The 27779-nt window shown below is 39.3% G+C and overlaps 1 protein-coding gene across 2 annotated transcripts in view; it reads right to left on the bottom strand.

Moving 5' to 3' along the window:
- The window catches only part of LOC134530911 (facilitated trehalose transporter Tret1-2 homolog), a 100776-nt gene that overhangs the window by 67924 nt on the left and 5073 nt on the right, over window positions 1-27779 (bottom strand). The window lies entirely within an intron of this gene.

Raw genomic sequence — 27779 nt, 5'->3', positions numbered from 1 at the left:
CCGCATAGGCTTGAAATGACTAATTCTTAGCTCCAATCGGCTTATACTAGAAAGAGTCCAACCAGAACCTTTACAGACATAGTTCTCCTCTTCTTGACAGAGTTTCTGGATACCATTTTTAACAGTATGCTTCACATCGTCAGAACTGTAAATTACTGCAGCCGATGTCTTGAATGCACACTTCTTCACTTCGTCTTCGAATGGATACGGCTTTCCATATATACAGTCCAACCACAAGTTGTATTTTAATGGACCGTTTGTTGCAACGTCATCAGTAAGTTGACTGATTATGTTCTCTCTGATATCATCAAGAAAATTACAAATGTCTTTCGACTTACCTAACGTATTTAAATAATAGTAGTCTTTCAATGTCCCACGAAATGCAGACTGCGCCATTATCATTCACTTGTAATGCGCCGAACACAGTCTTAGGTTTATTTTCTTGTCCAGACGTTATAGCAATCGGTTGCTGCACATCGGTTTTCTTGCTTGTTCTCTTACGAGTCTCCAATCTAAAGCGAGGAGTTGAAATTTCTACAGGTAATTCTTCAGCAGACACACGGACCTTACCGTTGCAATTTTTCACATGTCGTCGCAAACTATCAATACGTGTAAACCATTCATGACACCCATCACAGCGAAACTTTATACGGGATGGATTCTTCTTGCATTTACTCCGTTCATGTCTTCGTTCATCATGAGAAAATGCGAACGACATATCACAGTAGCTGCAAGGATACCGGGGTGATGAAGACGAGCCTTTCAGACCCGATCCAGATACTAACGCTGCCGCAGTTGCGTCATCTCTAGGCATGCTCTTGACTTGTCCCGGGCTTCTGAGAGGGGCACAGGGAGGAGCGGGAGCGGTCCCCGAGCAGGGGTCGCTGCCCAAGAGCAGGGAGTGGTAGGAGCGGTCCTGCAGAGAGGTCGCTGCCTACCAGAGGAAGGAAGGGGGAGGAGCGGTCCTCCAGAGAGGTCGCTGCCTAAAACGATACTGCTCAAGTATTCAGTCACGTTTATTGGCCCAGAAATACTGGGAAGAGCTTTCTGCCTGGCTTAGCTCAGCCAGGGTAAATATACAAAATATGTACATATTCAGTAGGGAGGGCACATCTGTACCCTTCCTGTGCATACATATTCGACTTACAAAACTCTTTACATTCACTTGTATCATTAACAGTTTCTTGTCACAACACCATATATTTACATATTTGCCCTGAGTTAGACGGGGCAGGTAGACAAAGTCACCTTACTTTACATTCCCCTTTGTCTGCCATCTAGGGGCGGGTGGCGAACTAAATGTCCTGCCCATAGAGTGTGTAGGAGGGGTGGCGCACTTGGGGCTTGTGCTATCATACCAGCCGAGGCCAAAATGGTGGACATGACAATTCGCCCCCCTCCCTCTGTGGCCTTGGCTGGGATCGTTGCACATGCCAGGAGTCAGCACGCTGGGCTTCAGTCCCAGGGCTGGCTCCTCTACACTGGCCACTACACTTCGCGGAGGTTAGTCTGTAGCGGGCTGGTCTGCCCAGCCGTTCCCATGGTCGTAGGGTCCTGGAGGTAGTTGTCCTGGTGGAGAGGGGCTAGTAGGTTCCTGGGGTTCGGGGTTTTTGGACAGATCTGTTTTCCGTCTCCATGGCTGCAGGTGAATCCTGTTCTGGGGAAACCATATTCCTCGGTCTGGAAAAGGCTCTTTCTTCCAGTGGCATCTTGCCTTTGAGAGGGCGCCGCTCAGCGGCTGTCTCCATGATTGCTTGGTCGATTTCCCCTTTGGGGTTACTCCTTTCTGGCACCACTGAAAACCACTGCCCGAGTTATTTTGGCTTAGCTTGGTTGTGGCAGAGCGAAGGGAAGGAATTTCTTGAGGTCTCTGGTCCCCTTGCGTCAACACAACCATAGGTTGGTCTCTGTGTTGTTCAGTGCAGATTCCAGGATTAGGGTTAACACCACTTTGATTAGGGGCATTCAGGTCACCCATTCCTTTGGTGCCCCAGTCAAGAGTCCGGCGGGACGTTCGCCCGAAGTGTATAGTTTGATCTTCAAAGTCCAATATCGCCTGCTGCTGCGTGAGCCAATCTTGGCCCAGCACAAGTTCCTCTCGAAGGTCCTTTGCGACTAAACATGGGATCTCCATCTCCATATCGGCTATGCAGCATTGTACCACAGCATTGCCCAGTAAGGTCATGGTGGATCCCTGGGTGGCAAGCTGTGCCATTTGGGGTTGGGAATTAATAGGGGTCCCTATTATCTGCACCACACTCTCGCGCACATAATTAGTGGTGGCGGCTGAGTCGATAAGAGCCTGAATGGGCTGTGAGTCCAGTTGCACCTTGACTCTTGGCAGTTCTTGTTGTGGGTGGTGCTGTACGCACATAAGGCTCGGGGTCGGTCTACCCTCGAGCCGAGCTTGGGAGTTGAGGTCTTCTACCTTCTGTGTAGGGGTAGGGCTCGTTGGCACCACTCTTTCCCTCCAGGGGTCTACTGTGTTGAGGCTGTTCCTTTCAGACTGTTGGCAGCGGAGCAGTGGGCAGTCTTTGTGAAAGTGTTGTTCAGGGCAGTGCCAACACTTCGGCAACCTTTTGTTGGGGGTAGAATATTCTTGTACCAGGGTTGGTGGTGAACAAGGTTTACTTGTTACAGTGCCCCTAGTTTCGAGACAGTCTCGCTGCACGGCAGTGGCTCGAACCATAAGTTCGGATAAATTCTCGGGAGGCGGATGCCGTAGAAATGGCCGTAGGTTGGGCCGCACCAGCTCCAACAAGGTAGGAAGAAATTCATTTGGGTCTCTCCCTGGGTGTAGCCTCTTATAAAGTTTTCTTTTCTGTAGTAAGAAACTTTCGACATCCTCTCCTTCCTTTTGTTTGGTACCATATAATTGGGCAGTAAGCTTTGCCAGTCTTGATTGGCTTCCAAAATGGTTCAGGAAGCCCCCTGTGAACTCTTCCCAGGTGTCATACAGCCCTTCATGGTTATTCCACCATCTAGAGGCTTCCCCAAGTAGTAATGGGCCTATCTGGTCCACCCATTCGGTGGGGTGGATTGCATGTGCCCGTAGGGCTTGCTCCCATTGGTGGACAGATTGCACAGGGTCCTCATGATCCTGCCCTCTAAAGGGCCGAGGTACACTTGCAGATCCTGTACTTGAAGGTAAACTGGGATTCACTCTACACTGGGAGCAGGTAAATTACATCCCAGCAAGGTAGTCGCGATGGCAGGCCTGGCAGGTGACGATGACTAGGGCTGTCTCCGGGCAGTTCGGCGCGAAGCAGCGCCGGGGAGCTGGAACTGTTGGCTTCTTCTCTACCAGAAGTTGTCTGCAGGGCTGGCATATGTGGATATATGCCTGTTCACTGACTTGTTCCACGATACCAAGGCATTGTAGGTGAAACTGGGCATTGCAGCATACACAGGGAATGCTGGGTCCATCTGGTGCACTGCAGCGAGGTGCGGCACAGGATCCAGAAGACATCCTTCAGTTGGGTTGGGCGCCACCAGGTGTTTTCTGCACTCCTGGAAGTGGATGTGGCTCCGGCTGTGCTGATAGCTCTCGTAGAGGCAGGGCGTGGTCCTCAGGTTATCCAAGCTGACTGGCCCCACGTTGGGCGCCAAATTGACTTGTCCCGGGCTTCTGAGAGGGGCACAGGAAGGAGCGGGAGCGGTCCCCGAGCAGGGGTCGCTGCCCAAGAGCAGGGAGTGGTAGGAGCGGTCCTGCAGAGAGGTCGCTGCCTACCAGAGAAGGAAGGAAGGAGGAGGAGCGGTCCTGCAGAGAGGTCGCTGCCTACCAGAGGAAGGAAGGGGGAGGAGCGGTCCTCCAGAGAGGTCGCTGCCTAAAACGATACTGCTCAAGTATTCAGTCACGTTTATTGGCCCAGAAATACTGGGAAGAGCTTTCTGCCTGGCTTAGCTCAGCCAGGGTAAATATACAAAATATGTACATATTCAGTAGGGAGGGCACATCTGTACCCTTCCTGTGCATACATATTCGACTTACAAAACTCTTTACATTCACTTGTATCATTAACAGTTTCTTGTCACAACACCATATATTTACATATTTGCCCTGAGTTAGACGGGGCAGGTAGACAAAGTCACCTTACTTTACATTCCCCTTTGTCTGCCATCTAGGGGCGGGTGGCGAACTAAATGTCCTGCCCATAGAGTGTGTAGGAGGGGTGGCGCACTTGGGGCTTGTGCTATCATACCAGCCGAGGCCAAAATGGTGGACATGACACTCTTATGCACATCGATGCATCGTTGTTGCACCGATACCTTTACTTTCTGCCGCTCTGCAGGACCTTTACATGTCTCCAAGTGATGCTTCAAATTAGCATTTCTTGTAAATTGCTTGCGACATTTGTTACAGCCAAACATTTTACGATAAGGGTTCTTAGCGCATTCTCTCCTCTCGTGTCGTCGAGCATTGCTGTTGTTTGAGAAAATCTTGTCACAGTAACAGCACTCATGTTCGTTAGTTGTTGTTGAATCACCATCCATTGAAGTTTCCATCGAGGGCGAAACGAAGTTCGACGAGTTTTCCTGCGTAGTCAGCACCACCGGCATTAAAGTCTCTCCTGCTGACGGTATCGCGACTGTTGAAATCTCCTCTTTTGATGACGTCGTCGTTGCCGACGGGATCTGCACCTTCTCCGCCGTAGCTGACGTCAGGGTTCCCGTAGACGATGGTGCGTCGTCCATCAAGTTCAGCGTTTTAGATGGTAAAGATGCCATCGAAGTCTCAAGAACAAGCAATTACACGACTTATGCACCAGAAGAAACAAACTAGGTGATCCGTACACCGTCGACGTCAGTAACAACTGAGCGTCCTGCTGTCTAGGACTTGCTTATATACATGCACCGGTTGGAATAATATGCTAGTCAAATCAAGAACCAATTAATATAATACTCGAGTCAAAACATCATTTAAAAAAGAAGCACACCAAAATAAGGTAACACATTTGGAAGCAAATTCGACAAATGAAATGGTCACGCAATACACGCACGTGCAGCTTTCATCACAAAGTTAACATTTACATTCCATTCAAGCGAAGTATCAAGCCAACGCCACATCATCATATTAACATCCTATTGGACATACTCCTCAAAATTTCTCAGCATTATAAATTACACCAGTTATAGAAGGACTTATAGTGTATAACACACATCATTTCAGTCATTGATCGTTAACAAATTCGAATTTAAAAATACAAAAATACATGCTAAACGAAGAACCAGGTACGTAAATATTTTATATACTTTATGTACACTGTAGGCGTCAAGAGCTTGAAAGTACATATGTAAGAATGATATTTAATAAAACTCATATTAAATTGTATATTTATTTCCAATAATATACATCTGATCAAAAAAAGCAGGTTTTATTCTATAAACCCTGCATATCGTAGTTCATGTTTCTTTGAGGATGTACAAATTTTGAACATATCGCGAACCAAGTAGAAGTTTTAACCTATTATCCCATCATTTGGATGATCAATTTGGTCTCGCGTTCTACGGCTTCCATCTTCTTTACATAAATGGTATTAATAGTCTTAAAATCTTCACGTCCGTGTCACTATCACAGACGTAAAGACATCATCACCGTAGCTACCAGTTATAATACCAGGAGCCGCATCAATATCACTCATTTTATGATATCGTCTCCGCATTTCTGTTGTCAGAGACGTACCACAATCTACGATCGTGTAAGCTTTACAATAGTCTCTATTGTTTTCTAGACATGGTTAGCTCCATTCCCATTTTCTGTAAAAGCCTATGTGTCCAGTTTTATTATTTAATCCTTCAACCCATCATCCCAAACTCAATTAAATCATCTTAGTATATAGAAAAAAAAATCATCAAAGTTCCTTTCATTTAATCTTAGGAACCGCATCATCCTTTCCACCTATAGTTTAGTTTCTTGAGCCCAAGAGTCTTTCATTATATATACCATGCAGTGTTCTTCAAGAGATGTGGTATACTACCAGTTCTACATACAAATCCATCCTATCAATGATTTGTTTACACATAAAAAACCTTCACATTATGTTTACGTGTTTTATTAAATTACCACTTCGACTAAAATAATTATCACACATAGTAATTTCTACAAACGACTCTATGCCCAAGACATTTTAACCATCATCTCTCTGAAAACAACCATGTCCCATCTATATCACATAGTAAAAGAGGGTAAGAGGAGATAGGTCAAACGACAAGTGCTAATCACCCATAGGGCAATTGCCATGAGTTCGATACCTATCTCAGTCAATGTAGCAGATATGTATTTTTCCTACCTCATGTAGAAAAATATCTTCCAATGCATACGAGTTTAAACTTATTCACGTGCGTCTAGTCAAAAGTACCTAAATTTAATTACGTTAACCTCAAAGAAAATTTAAAAAATTCTCAAGGATAGAGGCAGAGACTACACGATCGAGACACGCCTACCGTCACCCACAAATGAACATTGACCCCACGCGCGGGAATTACAAGCTAGCAGAATGATGCGACACTCATATATGTTTTGCTCGAGACATGCATACATCACGCCGCTAGCCTTCCAACACATTTCACGTAAAACACCAGTGAAATCATAATCCAGCATACGTAAAGTACTTGCTGGATCCACTTCAAAGTATAGATCACCGAACCAGAGCAGAAAATCAGCCTACGAATGTATATCTTGCTACCTACAAAAATAAATGTGTAGCACATATACGAGAGGAGTCGAACTCCACATACCATACTCAATACTCTGATAATTATAAGCGACAAAAAATTGTAAAATCAAGACCCCGGCCAGTATACATTTTTTTTTCATGTTGTAAAAAGTCATGTTAGTAATCAGCAACGAAGGAGTGAGTAACTTGGACGAAGAACCGCTTTCCAAGTATCCAGTATCTTACTGATACAGCCCATCCAGTGCACCAGCATACTCCGAAGTGTGGTCAATTGATAAACATTCTTTAATTTTTTAATATCACCTCCGTACTGTACGCCAATATATGACAGGTTACGATTTAAGACCATAAATTTCCCACAAGTCTGTTAGTTTTATTTCGGGAAGTAATAAATTATTTCTCAAAAATAATAAATCAAGTTCCTATCAGATTTGCTCTAATGTTACGGCATTACCTGTACCTGCACTTTACCAAAACATCTCCCATAAAAATTTTAAGAATGCAGATGGCATACTCAGACAAAAATAATTTTAGCATTATTGGTAAAAAAAATAATACACACAAACAAGACAAAACGGACATTACAAATCCGACCTAAATTACGTGTCACATGTAGTTTATTACATTAAGATAAACGATGTAGGTTAAGAAAAATATATAAAAAATTCTTTAATTCTATAATTTATTTAAAATTGTACATTTATACACAATAAAATCTGACACTGTATATATTTTTTACATTTCTCAGTTCGTGCGACATTCAATATTATTAAAATAAATTATTTCGTTTTAAGAGTGACAAAATACAAATAATTCATTCAGATCACGATACATCAGATCAGGAGTGTAACACTTTAGAGGACCAGAAATTATGCTAGAGACCTTCCTTTACAAAATGTATAATGTTTTTTCAAGTAAAATTTTCGTGTAACCTGTATACCGCACTTCTCACACAGAAATTTTACACGGTCAAGATTTCTTCTGCAGCCATGCTTTTCATGGATGCGTGTACTTCGTAGTCGTTCAAATCGTTTACCACAGTAGCAGCACTGATACAGATACTCATCGCAATTACCATCGCTTCCCCGCTGTACAACCTGCAAATGAAAGTAGTATACGAATGTATGTCCTGCGCCTGGCGTTCTGGCTGTGGAGCTGTGTGTCCTTTCCGCCATCTTGGATTGTGACGTCACGGCGGCCATTTTTGACTCAAAATTCCTCAAAATTCCTCAAAATTGACTCAAAATGACTCAAAAATTCCTGTTTTCGAGGGAAAATTTCCCGTTTTCGAGGGAAAAATTCCCGTTTCGAGGGAAAATTAGGATTTCGAAAAACCACAAAAGTCGTTTTGCATTAAAAAGCACGAAATTCCTGATAGAGGCTTAAGCATCCTTAACTCAAGCCTCAGTTAAGCCTCTTTTAGGATTATGACGTCACCGTTGCTATTTTCGTTACGCCCGCCATCTTGAAAATCCGCAATTTTTATGTTAGAAAATCTGAAAAATTTTAAAAATCATTAAAAAAAATTATTTGATCGAATTAAAAAAAAATATTAAAAACCACTGTTGCAGTTATCGTTACGGTCGCCATCTTGGATTATATAAATGTTGCATATTTCGTTACACCCGCCATCTTGGTTGAGTACCATGTCATTCTTACACTTTACGTTACGACCACCATATTGGATCCTTTTAATGTTGCAATTATCGTTATGGTCGCCATCTTGAAATTTAGTCACCATCTTGAAATTTAGACGCCATCTTGGAAATCCGTAATTTTTATGTTAGAAAATCGGGAAAAATTCCAAAATTCATCAAAAAATTAACGTAATAGAATTCTGATTGATTATATCGATGTACGTCCTTGGTTCGAAACCGGTGAGGGCAAAAAAAAAATTCAGATCCTTCCTCCACAGAAGCCACCTACAGACTGACCTACCACCACCAATAACTAGGTATTTACCATCAGCTGGTATGACATCATGTCAGCCATCTTGTCTTTGTCCGCTGGAGGGAACCATCTTGTTTTCGTCTGCTAGAGTGTGCTGGAGTCATGTTAGTATAATGTTTTGTTCACCATAACTTTGACCTTGACCTTGAACTTTGACCTTGACCTTGGACTTTGACCTTGACCTTGAACTTTGACCTTGACCTTGAACTTTGATCTTGACCTTAAACTTTGACCTTGACCTTGAACTTTGACCTTGACCTTGAACTTTGATCTTGACCTTAAACTTTGATCTTGACCTTAAACTTTGACCTTGACCTTGAACTTTGACCTTGACCTTGAAAATTGACCTTAGCCTTTGACCTTAACCTTGAACTTTGACTTTGACCTTGAAATTTGACCTTGACCTGGATGTACATCACGGATCCGTCATTTTATGTTCAGTACAAGTTACCAGGAGCTACCACATGCTAGTGGTCATTGCCACCATCATGTTTTCGTCTGCTGGAGGACTCCATATTGTGTGTACTCGTCTTACCATCATGATAATTTTTTAATAACATGCTACAGTGCAGTAATAATTTATTATTACTGAGGTGCCCGACATCTTGAAATTCGGCCGACATCTTGAAATCATGTAATTATTTAGTTAGAAATGCGGGAAAAATTCCAATAGTCTCCGAAAAAATCAATTATTAATTTACAAATTGAATCGATGGATCCCTGTCCACGGTTCGATTCTTGACCAGAGACAGTTGTAACTAATTATTAAATAAATGTTAGGTTCTGTTTTCCATTTCCTTTCGCAGAGTTAATTAATCATTCACTCTACGAAAAAAAAAACTCAAGTCAATATACCGGACCAACGAATTAAATCAGTGCCGATTAGCCTATTATGAAAGTCTAATTTTTCAATAATCTGAATAACATATAAACCGTTCATGTACAAAGCCACACATATAGATCAATTGTCTTCAGTCCATGAGACCGAGTCATGTCATTATCAGACGTATAGGCTAGTCATTTCAGGACCACATGACCTTCGTAATCCATCGTGACATTTTTATACATTCTAAAGGACCAAGTGACATTGAAAAATATTTTAGTAACACCAAGAGGTGATAAACTAGTATATATTCAATCACTACATTTTGTACTACGCGCAATCAACAAAAAAGGAAGCACCAACAACGAAAAGACAGCACCACCAACGAAAAGGAAGCACATTTGGAAGCACCAACAAAGAAAAGGCAGCACCGCCAACGAAAAGGAAGCACATTTGGAAGCACCGACAAAGAAAAGACAGCACCGCCAACGAAAAGGAAGCACATTTGGAAGCACCGTCAACGAAAAGGAAGCACATTTGGAAGCACCGTCAACGAAAAGGCAGCACCGACAACGAAAAGGAAGCACATTTGGAAGCACTGACAACGAAAAGGCAGCACCGACAACGAAAAGGAAGCACATTTGGAAGCACCGACAACGAAAAGGCAGCACCGACAACGAAAAGGAAGCACATTTGGAAGCACCGACAAAGAAAAGGCAGCACCGCCAACGAAAAGGAAGCACATTTGGAAGCACCGACAAAGAAAAGACAGCACCGACAACGAAAAGGAAGCACATTTGGAAGCACTGACAACGAAAAGGCAGCACCGACAACGAAAAGGAAGCACATTTGGAAGCACTGACAACGAAAAGGCAGCACCGACAACGAAAAGGAAGCACATTTGGAAGCACTGACAACGAAAAGGCAGCACCGACAACGAAAAGGAAGCACATTTGGAAGCACCGAAAAAAAAAGGCAGCACCGACAACGAAAAGGAAGCACATTTGGAAGCACCGACAAAGAAAAGACAGCACATTTGGAAGCACTGACAACGAAAAGGCAGCATCGACAACGAAAAGGAAGCACATTTGGAAGCACTGACAACGAAAAGGCAGCACCGACAACGAAAAGGAAGCACATTTGGAAGCACTGACAACGAAAAGGCAGCACCGACAACGAAAAGGAAGCACATTTGGAAGCACCGACAAAGAAAAGGCAGCACCGACAACGAAAAGGAAGCACATTTGGAAGCACCGACAAAGAAAAGACAGCACATTTGGAAGCACCGTCAACGAAAAGGCAGCACCGACAACGAAAAGTAAGCACATTTGGAAGCACTGACAACGAAAAGGCAGCACCGACAACGAAAAGGAAGCACATTTGGAAGCACTGACAACGAAAAGGCAGCACCGACAACGAAAAGGAAGCACATTTGGAAGCACCGTCAAAGAAAAGACAGCACCGCCATCGAAAAGGAAGCACATTTGGAAGCACTGACAACGAAAAGACAGCACCGACAACGAAAAGGCAGCACATTTGGAAGAACTGACAACGAATAGGCAGCACAGGCATCGAAAAGGAAGCACATTTGGAAGCACCGACAACGAAAAGGCAGCACCGCCAACGAAAATGCAGCTCATTTGGAAGCACCGACATCGAAAAGGAAGCACCATCAACGAAAAGGCCGCACCATCAACGAAAAGGAAGCACATTTGGAAGCACAAGTTACGAGAACTTAGTCTTAGTTAGAAATCTGAATACAAGAAAAAAAAACATTAAATTTTTATAATTGCAATTATTTATTTCTTTACATTATACAAATACAAGTAAAACAAGCCATTATTATATGTAGCCAGCTTTCCTCAGTTCTTTGAGTATGAATGATATTTCTGTGATGCACGAATAGTTTCCTGCACAAAGCGAGTCATGTAGAAGTCTTAGCCGGTCAACCAATATGTTTGGATCGTTCCATGAAGTGTAATCAGTCTCTTCTACCACCATCTTACTTGTTTGATTATTATAAATATTATTTTCTCTGGTGTCTTCCGTTTTAACACCATCCTCAGGGTAACTTTCATTATCGAGACAATGATAATCACAAGCTTGATCCGATTTATTTAATATATCACGTTGTTTCCATCGTTTCGGTCTCAGGACACCACCACAGTCTTCGATCTTGCCTGCTTTAGTTGCTTCATCACAGTCTATACCTTTGTCAACAGCCGCAGAGTCGCTGTAGCAATCACCGTAGAAGGCATCATCTTCACCCAGATTACCGTAAGAATTCGATGTCGATGATGTCGAAGCGTCTTCATCGTCTTCATGCTTCCTTTTTAGGAGTCCATCATTTTTACAAAGTAGGAAAGATCTACTTGAATTCGGCTGGAATGTATTCTCACTTTTTACGTTAAAGATTCTTCCATTGTCTTCATTCTTCCATAAATCATAATCGTCCTTCAATTTAAGTTCTTTGTCGAGATCGGAAGAACCGCGATCATAATCTCTCCCAAGACAAGGAAAATTATTGTCGTAATACAGATCACTCTTCCTTAGTCTAGTAGAGCCATCGTTGTCCTCTAGCTTGTACACAGGCTTGACGTTACAAGTTCTGTCATGTCTTTTTAAGCTCTCTCTCTGCGTAAACGACTTGCTACATCGAACACAACTTATCATATTACGTAGTGGATTTTTATCACAGTCATTCTTCTCGTGTTGTCTTCCATTCTTTCTCAAGATAAATTCTTTGCTGCAAAACTTACACCTGTGTCCTTTCGTTACAGCAACAGTCACCGAACCAGGATTCATATTAGTTACTAAGACTATGGTAAGATGCAAACTGAATTAATTAAATTAGATACATTACTTAAATATAATTTTTAATATTTCATCTGCAAGAATTAAGTTACATCATACAAAAGAAATTGTTACATGTGGTCTCGATTATTAGCATGTGATGTCGCCACGTGTTGTGTTGAGTCATAATTTATTTAGTTGTTTTATGTGGTATGCGGGAAGCTCACTAACGATCGCAAAACAAGGATGGCTTCGCTAGACATCAAGGAGAAGGAAGTTCGTCTTACATGTTAGTGCTCCACGGATGTCTCATGACATATTATTTGACTGAGTAATGGTTGCTTAATTTTTATTTCCACCTGGTAAAAAAATTACAAGTGCTGATTTAGTAACAGATATTCTCGAATTAAATGTAACTCTAAATAACATGTCATGACTCATTAGGTAAAAAATCCGTCATGCAGAGAGCGGTTTCTCATAATAGACAGAAACACTTGAAGAAACCACAGGAATAATCAGGAGTTCATGGAGAAATCCATCATAATATTGAAAAAATAATAGGGAGCACACGGAGAAAACCATCTCACGTTTCTTTGTTATCATATAAATACAGAAAAAATATTTAATAATAAAATAAATAAATAAAAAAATTTAAATTGAAAAAAAAATTAAATTGAAAGCAGGAATAATCAGGAGCACACGGAGAAAACCATCATAATATTGACATGGATAATCAGATGCACTCGGAGAAAACCACCACACGTTTTCTTTGATATAAAATTACAGGGAAAAAATTTTTAAAAATAAATTAAAAAAATTCAAAAAAGGTAAAAATTACCAAAATACATAAAATTCTGGCTTGTACTAGAACTCTATCTTTGTTACACAATGAGAAGTTCACAAGCTAGCAGAATCTATTTATGTATTTTGGTAATTTTTTCCTTTTTTGAATTTTTTTAATTTATTTTTAAAAAATTTTTCCCTGTAATTTTATGATATCAAAGAAAACGTGTGGTGGTTTTCTCCGAGTGCATCTGATTATCCATGTCAATATTATGATGGTTTTCTCCGTGTGCTCCTGATTATTCCTGCTTTCAATTTAATTTTTTTTCAATTTAAATTTTTTTATTAATTTATTTTATTATTAAATATTTTTTCTGTATTTATATGATAACAAAGAAACGTGAGATGGTTTTCTCCGTGTGCTCCCTATTATTTTTTCAATATTATGATGGATTTCTCCATGAACTCCTGATTATTCCTGTGGTTTCTTCAAGTGTTTCTGTCTATTATGAGAAACCGCTCTCTGCATGACGGATTTTTTACCTAATGAGTCATGACATGTTATTTAGAGTTACATTTAATTCGAGAATATCTGTTACTAAATCAGCACTTGTAATTTTTTTACCAGGTGGAAATAAAAATTAAGCAACCATTACTCAGTCAAATAATATGTCATGAGACATCCGTGGAGCACTAACATGTAAGACGAACTTCCTTCTCCTTGATGTCTAGCGAAGCCATCCTTGTTTTGCGATCGTTAGTGAGCTTCCCGCATACCACATAAAACAACTAAATAAATTATGACTCAACACAACACGTGGCGACATCACATGCTAATAATCGAGACCACATGTAACAATTTCTTTTGTATGATGTAACTTAATTCTTGCAGATGAAATATTAAAAATTATATTTAAGTAATGTATCTAATTTAATTAATTCAGTTTGCATCTTACCATAGTCTCAGTAACTAATATGAATCCTGGTTCGGTGACTGTTGCTGTAACGAAAGGACACAGGTGTAAGTTTTGCAGCAAAGAATTTATCTTGAGAAAGAATGGAAGACAACACGAGAAGAATGACTGTGATAAAAATCCACTACGTAATATGATAAGTTGTGTTCGATGTAGCAAGTCGTTTACGCAGAGAGAGAGAGCTTAAAAAGACATGACAGAACTTGTAACGTCAAGCCTGTGTACAAGCTAGAGGACAACGATGGCTCTACTAGACTAAGGAAGAGTGATCTGTATTACGACAATAATTTTCCTTGTCTTGGGAGAGATTATGATCGCGGTTCTTCCGATCTCGACAAAGAACTTAAATTGAAGGACGATTATGATTTATGGAAGAATGAAGACAATGGAAGAATCTTTAACGTAAAAAGTGAGAATACATTCCAGCCGAATTCAAGTAGATCTTTCCTACTTTGTAAAAATGATGGACTCCTAAAAAGGAAGCATGAAGACGATGAAGACGCTTCGACATCATCGACATCGAATTCTTACGGTAATCTGGGTGAAGATGATGCCTTCTACGGTGATTGCTACAGCGACTCTGCGGCTGTTGACAAAGGTATAGACTGTGATGAAGCAACTAAAGCAGGCAAGATCGAAGACTGTGGTGGTGTCCTGAGACCGAAACGATGGAAACAACGTGATATATTAAATAAATCGGATCAAGCTTGTGATTATCATTGTCTCGGTAATGAAAGTTACTCTGAGGATGGTGTTAAAACGGAAGACACCAGAGAAAATAATATTTATAATAATCAAACAAGTAAGATGGTGGTAGAAGAGACTGATTACACTTCATGGAACGATCCAAACATATTGGTTGACCGGCTAAGACTTCTACATGACTCGCTTTGTGCAGGAAACTATTCGTGCATCAAAGAAATATCATTCATACTCAAAGAACTGAGGAAAGCTGGCTACATATAATAATGGCTTGTTTTACTTGTATTTGTATAATGTAAAGAAATAAATAATTGCAATTATAAAAATTTAATGTTTTTTTTTCTTGTATTCAGATTTCTAACTAAGACTAAGTTCTCGTAACTTGTGCTTCCTTTTCGTTGATGGTGCGGCCTTTTCGTTGATGGTGCTTCCTTTTCGATGTCGGTGCTTCCAAATGAGCTGCATTTTCGTTGGCGGTGCTGCCTTTTCGTTGTCGGTGCTTCCAAATGTGCTTCCTTTTCGATGCCTGTGCTGCCTTTTCGTTGTCAGTGCTTCCAAATGTGCTTCCTTTTCGTTGTCGGTGCTGCCTTTTCGTTGTCAGTGCTTCCAAATGTGCTTACTTTTCGTTGTCGGTGCTGCCTTTTCGTTGACGGTGCTTCCAAATGTGCTGTCTTTTCTTTGTCGGTGCTTCCAAATGTGCTTCCTTTTCGTTGTCGGTGCTGCCTTTTTTTTTCGGTGCTTCCAAATGTGCTTCCTTTTCGTTGTCGGTGCTGCCTTTTCGTTGTCAGTGCTTCCAAATGTGCTTCCTTTTCGTTGTCGGTGCTGCCTTTTCGTTGTCAGTGCTTCCAAATGTGCTTCCTTTTCGTTGTCGGTGCTGCCTTTTCGTTGTCAGTGCTTCCAAATGTGCTTCCTTTTCGTTGTCGGTGCTGCCTTTTCGTTGACGGTGCTTCCAAATATGCTTCATTTTCGTTGTCAGTGCTGTCTTTTCTTTGTCGGTGCTTCCAAATGTGCTTCCTTTTCGTTGGCGGTGCTGCCTTTTCTTTGTCGGTGCTTCCAAATGTGCTTCCTTTTCGTTGTCGGTGCTGCCTTTTCGTTGTCGGTGCTTCCAAATGTGCTTCCTTTTCGTTGTCGGTGCTGCCTTTTCGTTGTCAGTGCTTCCAAATGTGCTTCCTTTTCGTTGTCGGTGCTGCCTTTTCGTTGACGGTGCTTCCAAATGTGCTTTCTTTTCGTTGGCGGTGCTGTCTTTTCTTTGTCGGTGCTTCCAAATGTGCTTCCTTTTCGTTGGCGGTGCTGCCTTTTCTTTGTTGGTGCTTCCAAATGTGCTTCCTTTTCGTTGGTGGTGCTGTCTTTTCGTTGTTGGTGCTTCCTTTTTTGTTGATTGCGCGTAGTACAAAATGTAGTGATTGAATATATACTAGTTTATCACCTCTTGGTGTTACTAAAATATTTTTCAAGGTCACTTGGTCCTTTAGAATGTATAAAAATGTCACGATGGATTACGAAGGTCATGTGGTCCTGAAATGACTAGCCTATACGTCTGATAATGACATGACTCGGTCTCATGGACTGAAGACAATTGATCTATATGTGTGGCTTTGTACATGAACGGTTTATATGTTATTCAGATTATTGAAAAATTAGACTTTCATAATAGGCTAATCGGCACTGATTTAATTCGTTGGTCCGGTATATTGACTTGAGTTTTTTTTTTCGTAGAGTGAATGATTAATTAACTCTGCGAAAGGAAATGGAAAACAGAACCTAACATTTATTTAATAATTAGTTACAACTGTCTCTGGTCAAGAATAGAACCGTGGACAGGGATCCATCGATTCAATTTGTAAATTAATAATTGATTTTTTCGGAGACTATTGGAATTTTTCCCGCATTTCTAACTAAATAATTACATGATTTCAAGATGTCGGCCGAATTTCAAGATGTCGGGCACCTCAGTAATAATAATTATTACTGCACTGTAGCATGTTATTAAAAAATTATCATGATGGTAAGACGAGTACACACATTATGGAGTCCTCCAGCAGACGAAAACACGATGGTGGCAATGACCACTAGCATGTGGTAGCTCCTGGTAACTTGTACTGAACATAAAATGACGGATCCGTGATGTACATCCAGGTCAAGGTCAAATTTCAAGGTCAAAGTCAAAGTTCAAGGTCAAGGTCAAAGGCTAAGGTCAATTTTCAAGGTCAAGGTCAAAGTTCAAGGTCAAGGTCAAAGTTTAAGGTCAAGGTCAAAGTTTAAGGTCAAGGTCAAAGTTCAAGGTCAAGGTCAAAGTTCAAGGTCAATATCAAAGTTCAAGGTCAAGGTCAAAGTCCAAGGTCAAGGTCAAAGTTCAAGGTCAAGGTCAAAGTTATGGTGAACAGAACATTATACTAACATGACTCCAGCACACTCTAGCAGACGAAAACAAGATGGTTCCCTCCAGCGGACAAAGACAAGATGGCTGACATGATGTCATACCAGCTGATGGTAAATACCTAGTTATTGGTGGTGGTAGGTCAGTCTGTAGGTGGCTTCTGTGGAGGAAGGATCTGAATTTTTTTTTTTTGCCCTCACCGGTTTCGAACCAAGGACGTACATCGATATAATCAATCAGAATTCTATTACGTTAATTTTTTGATGAATTTTGGAATTTTTCCCGATTTTCTAACATAAAAATTACGGATTTCCAAGATGGCGTCTAAATTTCAAGATGGTGACTAAATTTCAAGATGGCGACCATAACGATAATTGCAACATTAAAAGGATCCAATATGGTGGTCGTAACGTAAAGTGTAAGAATGACATGGTACTCAACCAAGATGGCGGGTGTAACGAAATATGCAACATTTATATAATCCAAGATGGCGACCGTAACGATAACTGCAACAGTGGTTTTTAATATTTTTTTTTAATTCGATCAAATAATTTTTTTTAATGATTTTTAAAATTTTTCAGATTTTCTAACATAAAAATTGCGGATTTTCAAGATGGCGGGCGTAACGAAAATAGCAACGGTGACGTCATAATCCTAAAAGAGGCTTAACTGAGGCTTGAGTTAAGGATGCTTAAGCCTCTATCAGGAATTTCGTGCTTTTTAATGCAAAACGACTTTTGTGGTTTTTCGAAATCCTAATTTTCCCTCGAAACGGGAATTTTTCCCTCGAAAACGGGAAATTTTCCCTCGAAAACGGGAATTTTTGAGTCATTTTGAGTCAATTTTGAGGAATTTTGAGTCAAAAATGGCCGCCGTGACGTCACAATACAAGATGGCGGAAAGGACACACAGCTCCACAGCCAGAACGCCAGGCGCAGGACATACATTCGTATACTACTAATGAACTTTGCTTTTACAATGCCTAATCAAATTACTTTTGTTTGTGAAATGTACACCACACGGGTCACACGGAAATGTCACACGATTAGCGTTTCTTCTACAGACATGATTTTCATGTCTTCTTGCATGTTGACGGTATTTAAAACTTTTGTCACAGTACGTACACAGATGCCCCGTCGTTAGACCTTGAGTCACCGACGGCTCGGAAAGTATCTTACTTTCACTGTACACTGCTGTTTTAGGCGACGAAGTCCCGTATGTTGCATGAGCTGGAGATTTCCCAGTCGACATTGACAGATCATCTGTACTGGATGCCAAAGAATCTGATGTATACACGACTGATGCAGAAGCTGGGAATTGCTCACGAAATGTTGTATTTACCAAATGCGATGTAGTTGCAGGTATCGGAGTCTCCTCTGCGTTCGATAATGCACACATTAAAGTCTCTTGGAGTGAAGAGACAGTAGATACAGCCATCATCGAGATCTCTGGAGATGGTAACCTCGTTACCATCGGAATTTCTGGAGCAGCTCTCATCGTTGTCATCGGGATCTGCTTCGTCATCATCACCTCCATCGTCAGGGACCCCGGTGAAGTCGCGAGACCCTCCGTCAAGATCTCTGCAGCGGTGACCCCGCCACCATTGGGATTTGTAGCGATTTCGACGTTGCTACCATTGAGTTCGGATACACATCAATATTGATGTATCGGACTTATATGCAGACAAGCCAATTCATCAGATCTGCACTTTACCACTACAAGAGGTGGACTGAGGGACCTGCTGTCTAAGACTCGCTTGAATAACCATGTTCGCTTGTATAATACGCAAGTCAATACATCATCCATAGTTATTACTTAAAAAAATTAGGAATTTCAAGGAATGAGAATTTAAATTATATATACAATCAACTAATCACACATCCTACATACACGGTTAATTTAGACTTAATAGAGGAGCAAGAGTCTGTAATCAATGGAACTTTCACAACCCAAACAAAATTTAAAGTAGGTACCCAAATTTAAATATTATGTAGAGCTACACATAACATACAACTGACTCCAAATGACTACAACACATGACTAAAATAATTTATACGATACCAGGCTAGGTCCAAAGTCAAATTTTTTTGTACCTCTCATCTACAGTTCAGAGGACCTTCAGTGTTGATATAGCTACAGCCAAGACATGTCCAGTACCATACATCTTCAAAGCTTTCAAAGTCGATCCTTGTTAAGCCTTACGACAAAAGTTTCCGAAACAAGAGATCTACTCTATAAGTTTACTAGACATTTTAAGCTTGTCATAACACACATCGATAAAAATCTTCGTAAATAACCCAAAATATTATCAGACCACTAGCATTCGATTTATGCACATACAGTAGGTCACCAACATATTCGTCAACACATGACCATTCTACATTAAGCTCCTCACTTACTTATATCAGCCTAATCGACTACACTCAGCACACATAAACTAAAAGAAGTCAAATAACATCCTATTATTTATTTACATTCGAATATTTAACAGCATGCCGACTGCTAATTAAATAAGCCTGACAGTGAACATTTTAGCAAAGTTTACTTTTATATAGGACCAGGAATCTATTGAACCTTCAGAACCTAGCTACACATACACAGTGCTGGGTGCAAGGAATTCTACACTCATTTTCCATCAACTACACTCAATTCGACACTCATTTTCCATCATAGACACTCAATTCGACACTCATTTTCCATAATCAACACTCAATTTCCATAATCGACACTCAATTCGACACTCAATTTCCATCATCGACACTCAATTCGACATTCATTTTCCATCGATAACACTCAATTCAACACTCATTTTCCATCATCGATACTTAATTCTACATACTCCTTCCTAGGAGTATGTATTCGACACTCATTTTCCATCATCTACATATAGTAAAATGGAAACTTTCCACACACACACACACAGAGATATATATTAATATATTCATACTCAACTCAATTCTTTAAAGTAGCAAACACATTAACTTTATTAGGGCATGAATAACGACACATTTTAATAACAATTTTTAAAATTATATTTATATCAAAAAATACAAAAGTATAAAAATCCGTCAGTCAATAAACATTACTAACTTATTATATATACCCTGAAATTCTAAGTTCATCAAGAATAGCCCACGGTTCTTTGATAACTGAAACAATTTCGTCATCTTGCGAAACAAGTAAAAGTCGCAACCTGTTCACCAACACGTTCGGGTCTTTCCACGATATATAATCAATTTCACTTGATGACACCATCTTCTTCGATTGTTTGCTGAACATATTCTGAAAATCGTTGTAATAATGATTATGATAATTTGTATCATCATCATCGCTGCTGTCCACATCTTTATCAAACACACTGACATCTTCATCTTGCATATCCCAGTATTTCGAATTTTTTGACATTGGAGTACCGTCATTGGCATCAAGCTTACTTGCTAATTTTCCAAAAAAATATTCCAAAGTCCGTAGAAGTCTACTATAAGACGTCTTGTCACTTTTTCTGGAGATGTTACTTTCATTATCTTCTACCTTACTTATATCTCCAACACCATTTAAGCTATATCCTTTCTCAAGACCTAGAGAGATTTTAACACAATCGCTTTTAAGACTAGGTCGATCAATTTCATTGTAAGACATACTGTCCCCGAGCATATCGTCTCCATCTATGTACTTTATCTCCTGAACGAGCTTGGCTTTACAAGTTTTATAGTGTCTTTTTAAATTCTCTCTTCGTGTCATCCGCCTACCACACTTGCCACAACTTAGTATTTGACGGAATGGACTTTTAACACAATCGTTCTTTTCATGTCTACGAGCATTATAGCTTTTATCAAAGTATTTGCTACAGTATGTACAATGTCCTTCAGATCGAGATCGATATTTGAGTATCGTACCTTCACTAGACTGTACGTACTCCATAATGGTTGAATAGCCACTAAAAGTATTATTTAGGTACTTCGTATTTTTATGTATGAACATTCATCAATTATTTACGAAAAAAGATTTTTTTCTCATTTTGACTAAAAAACTCATGTTCCACGTAGTTTTACTACCCACCTTCATATTGCCTCATATGTTATGTTGTAAAAGCAGCCAAAGTTGGTTGTAGGTTACGGAATGCTCACTCACGATCTGTTGAAAAAGGTGTGCTTCCCTAGATCTCAAGAGGAAGAACATTTACCTTATTTAAAAATTAGTGAATAATATCATGGCCTAGCAAGAATCACAAGATAATCTATTCACATATTAGCAACCATCATGTATCAGTTGTCTGTATATGCAGTCTCTGTTGTCTGTATAAGTAGACAATGTTTTGTGTGGGATGCGGGATGCTCCCTAACGATCGCAACAGAAGGAGGGCTTCGCTATAACTCAAGGGGAAGGGAAATCTTCGTGTGTGATAGCTTTTCCCATTTGTTTCAAGACATAGTAATCGTCTGATTAATGAACTTTGGTTTTTGTGTGATTTCCACCTGTTAAAATTATTTTTTAAGTGTTGATTTGATAATATGACTTCGGAAATTTATACGAAACTCTGAATAAAATTACCTGTCTTAGACACCAAGGACAATACAGTTTCTCTTTCATGTTAATGCTTCTCAGCTGTCTCAAAGCATATTATTTGTCTGAGTAAAGTTATTATTTTTTTAATCCACCTTGATAAAAATATTGTAAGTGCTGATTTATTGACAGAATTTCACTGATTAAATGTAACTCTGAATAGAAATGACATGACTCAGTAAGTAAAAAATTCTTCATGCAGAGATATATCTCTCACAAATAATCTGAAGCACTCGGTGAAAACCATCAGATGTCTAGTTAGGTATAATCAGAAACACTTGGAGAAAGACATCAATATAATAACAAGAATAATCTGAAGCACTCGGAGAAATCCATCAGATGTCTAGTTAGGTATAATCAGAAGCACCCGGAGAAAACCATCATAAATTTGTCAAGAATAATCAGGAACACACGGAGAAAACCACTATAATATTGACAAGAATAATCAGAAGCACACGGAGAAAACCACCATAATATTGACAAGAATAATCAGGAGCACACGGAGAAAACCACCATAATATTAACAATAATAATCGGAAGCACACGGAGAAAACCACCATAATATTGACAAGAATAATCGGAAGCACACAAAGAAAACCACCACAAGTTTTCTTTGATATCATAAAAATACAGAAAAAAAAAATTTTTTAAATAAAAATAAATTAATAAAAAATTTTAAATGAAAAAAAAATAAAAAAATAAATAAACAGATTCTGCTAGCTTGTGAACTTCTCATTATTGAGCAAAAATATAGTTTTAGTACAAGCCAGAATTACTATATTTTAAATAAATTAAGTCTTAATGTGTACTAGTTTTGAAACTACTCTTAATAGTAAAGTTACATTAAAAGCACTTATTGTTAACTCTATTATTTATTTTACCATATAAGCAGGCAAGAAGTGTTTATACTGTGATCTAGTCACAGATAAAAATCACAGATATTCAAAAGGAGCAGTCACAATTGAGACTGTGATCGAAAAATATCGGTTTGTATCATCTCTATTATCCGGACACATACCGAGTTCTCACGCGGATAGATATGAAACGTCACAGAATCGGCAAGTGCGGCGACAGGTGTTTCGCAATCAACCATTAAAAGTATCATTGCGGAAGGTAAAATTAAAAGTAAAAGTAGTTTATCATTTTCCTCACCCACGGGTAAGAACAAAGAACGAAAGAAAATAATTGAAGTTGATGACTTTTCCGAATGTGCGATTCGTAGGAAAATTCATGAATTTTATACCGTTAAAAAAAAAGTGCCACCTTAAAGAATTTGACAATGTCCTTACTAGATGACGGTATTGTGAACCAAGGGCGTCGCCAGCCGATGTCCTAGGGGGGGGGGGGGGGGAATTGTGGGAAAAGTATGTATTTTTTTTTTGCATTTGGCTACATTTTTTTGAATCTCTAGGGCTCTAGGGGGGAGGAGGAACTAACCCCCCCCCCCCTCCTTACCAAACCCCCCTGGCGACGCCCTTGTTGTGAACTGCAGCAAAGAATACTTGCGCAAACTGTTGAAACGTCTCGGTTTTCGATGGAAAACATGTCAGTCTAGAAGAAAACTTTTGATAGAGAAACCTGAAATTACCGCATGGAGAGGAAAATATTTACAAGACATTCGTGCTTACCGAAATGCAGGACGGAATATAGTATTTATATTGATGAAACATATCTACACGCTACTCACAGTTAAGTTCTTGCTGGCAATCCAGCACTGAACTGGGGGTCACAGAATCTATCGGTAAAGGGCAACGATTGATAATTGTGCATGCTGGTGGCGAACAAGGCTTTGTCCAGAATGCGTTATTGATTTTTAAATCAAAACAAAAATCCGGTGACTATCACGATGATATGAACTATGCAAATTTTTCGTTGTGGCTAGAACAAAAGTTACTACCAAATTTGCCAACGCACAGTGTCATTGTTTTAGGCAATGCTAGTTACCACAATGTTCAAACTAATAGAAAATCTTCATTAGCTACTCTTAAACATGACATTCAAGATTGGCTTAGGGAAAATAGCATCCAGTTTTCTCCTGACATGAACAAATCAGACTTGTTGTGTTTGGTGAAACAGCATCCTTCCCCAAAAATATTCAAGGTAGACGAAATCATAAACAAATATGGCCATGACGTGATTCGATTGCCCCCCTACCACCCGGATCTAAATCCGATCGAGCTAGTGTGGGGGACATCAAGAGGAAGGTCTTTGAGGAAATAGGTAACGCGTTGGACGAAAAAAGAAAACTATGTGAGAAATTGTTTGCTTCGTACTCCGTCGAACAGTGGAAAAAGTGCTGCGAACATGTTAAAGGTATTGAAGCTGAATATTTCAGAAGTGATCGAATTATGGACATCGAAATCGACAAAATTATTGTAATCCTTCAATCATCATCTGATGAAAATTCAAGTGGAACATATACTTACTGCACTTAGCTTTGACTCGGAATTCGACTCGGACTAGGTAAGGTTAATATTTCCTATGGTTATTCAAAATATTAATTACTCTTTCTAATGGTTCTTTTTGCAACTGTATGTGATAACTATGCAGGTTGCATAGCCTATGCGAATTAATGATCTATTGGCTTGATATATAAATATTACTTTTATTAAGGGGAATGGTGTACTTATACCTGACAGCAGGGGCGCACAACTAAATTTCCAAAGGGGGGTCAATATACCTATTTATAATGAATCATCGATCCCTCCTATAGAAGCGGGGGGTCCGGGGGTCCTCCCCCGGGAAAATTTGTATTTCAAGGTGGAAAATGGTGCTATTTAAGCAGTTTTATTATCTAAAAATTGATTACACAGCACTTTCTTTGCCCCCGTTTGCCCCCACTTCAAGGTTTCAGAAGAGGAGAGGGCAAAATACCCTTCCCCCCCCTGTTGTCACGCCCCTGCCTGACAGCAAACATTTTGACTCAACTTGGTTGTCAATTTTGTTTACATTTAATTGACACTTTACGATTGCCGGGTGCATGTAATGTATAGTTTTTTTATGTCCTATGCCCTAAATAGACATACAGTTGTTTTTCAGAGGTTCCAATGTCCTATGAGGATTTCATAGGTGACAGTGACATTTCATTAATGGGATATATTTAGAAAAGTTAAGTGCATGCTTCTATAGATGTGCCCGTGCATCAGATCAATATGTTCATCTAGATATGGAAGTGGAAATGAATATGTAGTTTTCGTAATTTTGAGGGTTTCCAAAATACGTTTCAGAAGTCTTTTCCCCCTCGATTACCGATATCCGACGTAGATTTCATTATTGCGTCAACCAAATTACCCCCATAATGCTACGTCAAACGCAACAAATATTTCGTTAGTGCGAATACCTTTCAGCCTCATCGCGAAGCGAGTGAAGTGCGTTCGTGTAAGTTGTCCTTGAGGGAGGAGTGGCCCTCCCCTACCCGCAGACGATTCGGAGGGGTAGGAGGGGTGGAAGTTAGGGAGGGAGGAGCTGCGCGGAACAGAAATGTACAAGATCAATTACTAAGTTGCCGGGCTACAGGGGCGTAGCCAGGATGGGGGGGGGGGTTTTAGGGGTTCAACCCCCCCCCCCTTAGCACCAAATCTTTAATTAATTTCTTATTCATCACTCAAACAAATTTCATATTAAAATTAATAAAAATTTTACCATTACAATATTTAAATTTAAGTACCGAAAACTGCTAAAAAGGCACTATTTTACACCTTAAAATCCAAATTTTCCCGGGGGAGGACCCCCGGACCACCCGCTTTAATACGGGGGGGGGGGGGGGGCATGTTTCTTAGCACCCCCATACACAAATCCTGGCTACGCCACTGCCGGGCTATAGTCCTTTTGCCGCCGCCCCCCCCCCCCCCCTGGTGACTACGCTGATGGAGGAAGGGGGAGAAGCTCATTAAAGAAAAAGACTTGTACTTGTTGCTTTCGTAAAATGCAGACACCTCGCGCGTTCCCCCGCCGTGACGGTACCTGGCCTTGAGCACTATCAGAGCGACGAGTGCGTCTTCGATGGAGATTATCAGTCGCGGCTGCAATGCAAGTGCATCAGCTCTTGACCGGAGAGTGAATACATGCGTGCAGCGAGTGTGTGGGCGCCTTGTGCCAAATGCACGTGAAAGGGAGGTGAAACCGTGCGGCCGCCCAAACTCGTCCTCCACTGCGCACTACGTCATCTTGGTCGCACCGCCCGGTCTGCACGCAGCGCGTTTACGGCAATACGACACAGAGACAGTTCATTTACAATCGTTTGAATAGTAAGAGTTACCACGAAGCGTAAAAATACTTTGCTATGTACATTGTATAGCATGCATTTAGAACATACAGTTTAAATAAATATATTAGTGTCAAAACACGGGGTTTATATTAATAATAAAATTAATGAAGCAATATTTTTTCCGCTGTTTCATCACTTCAAAATGTTGACTGGGTCTTGTATTTATCTAGATACCGCAATGGCCATAAATGTCAGCACTGTCGAAAAAAAAAATGATTTTACATAAAATGACACATAATTGTAATGGGAATTCGAGAATACACTTAAAAAATATTTATTATGAATATTAATAAAATAGAGATAATAAACATTCAGGATTCCGGCAACAAAGAATAATACACAAATATTATTTAAAAAATCTGACACAAAATAAAGTTTTTTTAAATACTTATTTGTAATTTACATAACCATAAGCGCTTTTGATTTATTTACTAATGTTAATTTTATTTAGTTACAAACAATAAACAAAAGGATAAATAATGACCAAAAATGTATTTAAAACATATTAATAAACCAAATAGCTCTACAATATTCAGCAAAAAACAATTTGCTGGCATTACGCTGAGAATGTACTGAGCGATGGTCCCTGCAAACTTTATTTTTAAGTAATTAAAACGGCAGTTTTTTAAACGCATTAAATGCTATTTAAGGCATAAAACACAAACTCTTAAACAAAATTGTACCATTATCTAAACGCTTGAATGGAAAAAATTGGCAAAATCAAAAGTTGATAACAATGAATTCATTTACGTTAATTTTCATTATTGTGTGTAAACTAACAAAATAACACAACACAAGCAGATTGTAATGCCGAAATGTTAAAATACCTTTAGGTAAATAACATATTATTAAAATTAGTATTATCACATGTAACTAGAGAAGTATGCTAATTCACTTTCACGCACCGCATTTTAAGCGGTATTTTGAATTAACATTATTATGTTAAATACATATGAATAATAATGAAATAGTAATTAAATAAAAATTAATTTCTTCCAAAGCATATACGAATTCATTTAAAACAAACATATTAGACCTCGAATTTCAAAAGTGGTTATATGTAAGCCTGTTTCGTTTCTGTATATTTTAAAATTAATATTTCACCGTTTTGCGTGTATATTTAATTATATTTAAACGTAATGATATAATACGTCCTCCCCACTCCATTAAAAACATTTTGAACAATAGAAAAATGGGCATGTTTATTTTCGATGTATAGGGGGTTCACATTCCTACTTAACTTTTATTCGATTTGTTTACATGCATTGATGAAATATTTCCCCCCCCCCCTTTTATTAATGCTACACAACCTAGTGTTTAGGTTATTTCTATAAAAAACAAGAAAAAAAATTAAATTAAAATAAATTCTGTAGTTCTCGCTGATGCCCGAACACACAAACATGTTAAAAACCATTGATTTGAGTTTTATTAATGTGTGTGTATATATATGTGTGTGTTTAAATATAATTTAATTAATTAATTCAATAAATAACCTTTTTACCGTGAAATACTTTATTATAATAGATTATAATTCAGTATTTAGCACGAAATATAATCCTTGACCTAATATTAACCTACAGTTAATCATACAAAAAAATTAAAAATAATTACTCGTATATAAAACAAGTGAAATTTCTACTTAAAATCACGTTTGTTTAAACTTAAATCTGCTAACACAGAAATTGTCCTTCCTTTTGCATACGTTCACCCACTTATTGCAAAGATGTTCATTTTTTTTTTTGGAAAAGAAAAATAATTTATGCCAGAATCTCGAGTTTTTTAATGATTCTGAAATCCGAACACTGCACAGCTACATAAAAGCACTCAGGATTGTGTAAGCACCAACAATAACAAAAATTCGCACGAGACG

This window comes from Bacillus rossius, chromosome 3, assembly GCF_032445375.1.
Source record: "Bacillus rossius redtenbacheri isolate Brsri chromosome 3, Brsri_v3, whole genome shotgun sequence".
NCBI lineage: Eukaryota > Metazoa > Arthropoda > Insecta > Phasmatodea > Bacillidae > Bacillus > Bacillus rossius.
This window is presented reverse-complemented; position numbering and strand designations above follow the sequence as displayed.